Source organism: Bactrocera latifrons, unplaced genomic scaffold (genome assembly GCF_001853355.1).
Source record: "Bactrocera latifrons isolate USDA-ARS-PBARC rearing strain unplaced genomic scaffold, ASM185335v1 scaffold_520, whole genome shotgun sequence".
NCBI lineage: Eukaryota > Metazoa > Arthropoda > Insecta > Diptera > Tephritidae > Bactrocera > Bactrocera latifrons.
Genome location: NW_017537180.1, coordinates 64,753 through 70,340, shown reverse-complemented (window position 1 = coordinate 70,340; position 5,588 = coordinate 64,753). Strand labels below are relative to the sequence as shown.

The window sequence follows — 5,588 nt, the reverse complement described above, 5'->3', positions numbered from 1 at the left end:
TTCCACGAGACAACTAGTACTTCATTATTTTTGTCAAATCTGTAATCAGCAGCCTCGCGGCTCTTTTTTCATAGCGTCATCTGTTTTTATCGGACACTTATTGAGACGATTGAATCTGGCTGTTCCAGTAGCACGCACTTTTTTTTTTTACTTAAAAGTGAAATTAGTCTGAAACTTGAAAAGAAATTCTCAAAATATAGTTCATGGTCTTCAGGATTCTCCAGATGATTAACCATTGAAGTTATGACCTTTTCTCCTACACCTATCAAATCCTTCTCAGCAGGATCTTTTTTTCCTTGATACGGTTCAATATTGTAACAAAACCCAGTTTCTCCACAGGCCATAATCCACTGTTTTAACCCAAAACGTATTGGTTTTCTTTAATAAATCATCTTTTCAGATGGTAAACTGTGGTATGATGTAAAAATCAATATACCTAAAAACTTCCTAAAACACTCTGAAGAAAGGGAAAAATCATGAAAACTATTTTGGTGTGCATAGCGCATACTTTCATCAACTATGTGTTGGACTATCATATCGTCAAAAAAGAACACAAAAATTTCGATTAGCTCTTTTTGTTGAAATTTTTCCCGAATTCTTGCTTTACTATTTTCGCAACGTTCAGAGGATGGCGAATTTTGGCTGTAGGTCGCATCAGTATGAATCCAACGTGGTGAGCTAGTTTTGCTGGCTGAATTTTCTTTGTCCAGCTTTCGTCGTTTTGAAGTTGTACTTGGTGTGAAGTTGATATCTTCTTCTTTTTCCGTAAAGTGAATTTCTACTTCGCCAGGTACGTCCTTCAGTTCTGTTACTTCATCGAGATTGTCTTCATCAACATCTTCGCAATCAGTCAGACAATCAGCATCTGGTGGCAGTTGCACTATATCAATAGTGCTTTCATCACCCAGCTCTGCGTCTTCGAGAAGTTCTTCTAAAATCTTAAAATTTCACGAAGTTTTAGAGCTCTCTGGCTGATCATACTTGGTATATAACAATTTCAGCCTAAAAAGACGACGAAAAATATTTACACTATTTTGATGCACATAGGGACCAATGCTCCCAATTGGGAACATTGCAAATTCATCGGAAATGTGAAACCTATGCAATTTCTTCAATACAAAACTATTTATTTTATTTACTTACGTATTACTTTTTTAAAATAAGAAAAATTTGCGACAAAACCCGAAGAAAAGAAAAATGTACCACTTCCGAGAATATTTGCTTTCTACTGTGCACGTGTGATCATTGGAGATCATCAAGAACAGCTGATTATAAGCATAGTAATGTGAGAGTGTGTTATCGGATGTTCGATATATGCCTCATTATCGATAAAATCTCGTTATTTGTACAAGTTCCCAATGGCAGCATTAGGAGCTAATGGGTTAAGTATCCGCACTCGCCTATGTGCCATATTATATTTTTATTTTTAAGAAACCACAAAAATCTGTATCTTAGATTGTTGTACATAACCGGGATTGACTATATTTGTCAACGAATATAAAAAATATTTTTACGGGGCTTGCAAAAATCTGCCTCGATATGTATGGAAGCTCACACACAAACATACATATTTACGCTGGTTGGTAGGCGAAGCTGTACAGCGGCAAGAGAAGCGGTGACAATCGACGGCCGTTCTCTTATTTTTTTCCGCACAGCTCGGATTTTCTACCAACAATACAATGTTGTGACGCATTGTCGCCACATTGACTCTTTGACAAAAAGTGAGCTTCGCCATTTTCTGACCGTATGAACGGAGATTTCTCATGAAGCATTGAGTGTACATATTTACATGCATATGTTGCATGTCGACAAATTTACAAACATTACGTGCATGGTYTGTCATATTTGTTTACATGCACACATAATTATATTTACGTATATGAGCGCATGTGCGACCGCTAGAAGTTTTAAGATGATATCAAAACTTTTAAGGTGAATGTATAAATTTAAAACTAACTACCTTAACTTATATCAATTATTTGGATAATAATACAAACTTTACTCTATTATATATTTTTAATGATTTTATGGAATCATCATGAAATACATATGTAGATAAATTTTAATATACATACATACATACTTATGTACTTATATACTAAGTATATGCTTTGATACTAAATATATACGGATTAAATGTATGTATATAATTACGTGCCGAGTCGGTTAAGCATAGAAGATAAACGAATCCCTAGGCGTGAATTTGTTTACATTGGAATGTGCATTATTTTTCTCATTTAACAATGAAAATGCTCAATTTTGCTATTTTCGTGGGGAAACACGCTTATAMTTTGTCTGTGGTGAGACTGGCTCATCTCTGCCGAGTACCCCTTCGAAAAGTTACGATATTTGAAACGTGAACCTTCTCTATGATAAACGTTCTCTGATGTAGGATTACGGTAAGACCATCACAGATGGAAAGCACATGTAAAATGGAAATCCAGTTACTGTGTCGAAACTAGTATATTATATGGCACATAGGCGAGTGCGGATACTTAAGCGAGTGGTACTTAAAACAATAATTTCTATAAATTTCAAAACAAAAACCCTGAGATGCAGCAAAATAAGGGCAGTTAAGAGGGATGATTTTCATTTAAGCGAAATACTACATAACCGGGACTTACCGTACACATAAATCAGGGGAATATTGAATATTTTCTTTAGCACATTTCTTGACATTGAAAATGGACAAATAAACTGTGTTGTCAATTTTATTCTAATATATTTGAATACTTATATTTGYGGGAAAGTCGCTTGCGTTCATGAATGAAAATATTGTTGTTGTGTACTTTTCTACAAATCGACTATTTGTCTGCCATGTTGACTTGTGACGCTGCTGATGCTATTTGAGACGTTTGTTGTTTTTGTAGAACAATATTTGTAGTTTATGCGGGTGACATGCATATCGACATGTGATCGCATATAAATATGTAGGTCGTGTATGGATTATTTGTGTGGGAATGTCATACGCATATTTACATATGTACGCATATAAGTATGTATGATGCTTTTTCAAACGATTGTTGTTTTTGTAAAGCAATGTTTGTAGTTTTTGCGGGAGACATATCTACATATGAACGCATATCTAATGTAATTGTGTATGCATTATTTGTGTGCCAATGTCGTGCGAGCATACTTATGTACAYATGAGCAGCGCGGACATGTTATTACTGATAAGTGATAATATGATTTAAATGATAAAATGTACGATTAATGTACATTTATCACTAGTGTAATATATTTAATACTTTTAATAATATTATGATAGTTTGTTATATACAAGTTAACACAGAACTTCAGACAGTTCCCATTATCGGTCAGCAACTCAGTACGAAACTCGAAACTCAGCAATAGCTGACGTCGCATCAGCAATATTAGCGGCTTCACACGCGCATCCGATTAACTGCTGACTATAGGGAACGTTACCCGGTACAAGCGTAGGTTTAATTTAGACTTAAGGTAAAAATTTTATTCAGTCTTAAGACAGCATTTTTATAATAAAGACGCGGACGCGAGTCCGCTATCCTTTTTAAAAATAAAAGCCAAAAACTAATAGTTTAATTGGTGCCCGAGGAGGGACAGCTTCAACGCGCGAAGATAAGTAAGGCTACGCGATTGAATAAAAATTACAATACCGAGTAATACACAAAAGCGGCTACCGGAGCCCCAAAGGATAATAACGTCGGAGGACCAAATATATCCTGTTGAGAAGCTGTCCCCTTACGCCGGACTGAAAGCGTTAGGATCCGATAGGAAGGAACGCACCCTCCACCACGTGCGCAACGAGGGACCCTAGTAGGACAGCAAACGGGACGACACCCCTTGCGCCAGGAGGCTAGATATAAGTAAGCATAAATTAAGAAATATTAAATTAATTAATTAAAAAATTAAGGAATTTATAAAGCAATTTTAAAAAAAGTGGAAAGTGGAAAGAAATAATTAAAAAACCAGAGATAATTTTTTTTAAGAATAAATTAAAACATTAATTCGGATTAAGAAATTTATAAAGCGTTTGAAAAAAGCGGAAAGTGATAATTAAAAAACAAGGGAATTTGAGAATAATTTAAAAACATTAATAAAAAAAAAAAACATTTGCCAAATTACAATTAATTAAGCTTAAGTTTGAAATTTATATGTTAACTAACCCCAAATAATACGTTGAATAACAACAGGCTTGTACAGCCAATAAAATAATAAATATAAAGCTACGATTCACCACCTAACGGGGGACCGTCCAGCTTATAAAAATTAAATCTTCTGCGATTCTGTAGCCAACTCAGGAGTTGGCCAGACCCTCCAGAGAATTATAAACTATAAACAAAATAAGAACGGCTTGTACAGCCAATAAATTATAAGAACGAAAGAGCCGAGATTCATCACCTAACGGGGGACCCTCCGGTTCCTAATAACTACAGTCCAACTCTGCGATTCACCACCAAAGGGACCGTCCAGAGGATGAACATATAACTAAAAACAATAATATCCTCAAAATATCCAATAAAATTATGCCAACCAATCAGATGCTGTGCTAAACACACCCACCGCAGGCAATACGCAAACATCCCATCCTGTTCCAAATTCTAGAGAAATGAATCTGGAACAATTAACCAATATTATAAGTGGTGTGGTCACAAACATTTTAAGACAAGAAGGACGAAACATTGTCCAAGCTGTGCTTAATCCAAACGCAAACTTTGCTGACGTGACTATAGACCCTACACTGACAAACAACATCAAAGACTTTGACAAAATCCCTGACGTGGTTCTCTGGGAATCCAGGAGAATTCAGTTCAGGGAAGAAAGCGTGGACAGAATTTTGGAAATATACGAACCTCAAAGRGGATCGCCAAAATACTACGGTATCCTTAACGTAGTAAGAAACAAAATCGTGGGCAACGAATCATATAACACACCTTTAGAATGGAAGGCTATTTCACAATGCCTTACTCTCCATTACGCCGATAAAAGGGACGTAGGTACCTTAGAGTACGAAATGACGTCATTAATTCAAGGTAACCATAATATTCAGGAATTTTACCAAAGGGTATATTCGCACCTATCTCTCATTCTTAAYAAACTTGGTTGCATGGAAATCGGTGCTGAATCCATGCATTTACTCACACGAACTTATCGTGACAAAGCCCTTGACACTTTTATTCGAGGACTGAATGGCGATTTGCCAAGGCTCCTTGGCATGAGAGAACCCGTAGACCTCCCTCAAGCTCTTCACTTATGTCTTAAGTTAGAAAACCAGAAATTTCGTTCGCATCACGCGATCAATAATAATTCCCACGTTAGAAAAGATCAGGACTTTCGCCCACCTATTCCGCCTAAAAAGGCCACCAACGAATTTTACCCACAATTGGCTTACATTCCTGAGCCATATTTATCTAAACCGTACTACGTGCCTCAGCAACGGCAACAACCAAGTTTTCACTATATATATATTCACTATTCTCCAAACTTTCGGCCAACATCCCGCTAGACCACAACCCCCACGTCCTTTCAGACTTCCGCGTCCAGAGCCAATGGATGTAGACCTTTCCCTACATACAAAAGCGGTTAACTATATGAATAGAAATGCACCC

General features: G+C 36.4%; 1 protein-coding gene and 1 long non-coding RNA gene across 2 annotated transcripts in view; one reads left to right on the top strand and one right to left on the bottom strand.

Annotated features, from left to right (window-relative positions):
• Positions 1 to 5,588, top strand: part of LOC108974069 (protein abrupt-like) — an 86,787-nt gene that overhangs the window by 61,946 nt on the left and 19,253 nt on the right. The gene's annotated exons all lie outside the window — the stretch shown is intronic.
• On the bottom strand, positions 807 to 1,231 carry LOC108974070. Its single transcript, XR_001993777.1, has 2 exons — positions 1,144 to 1,231; positions 807 to 1,002 (listed from the first exon to the last, which is right to left on the bottom strand). It is a non-coding gene; the product is annotated as an uncharacterized LOC108974070 (long non-coding RNA).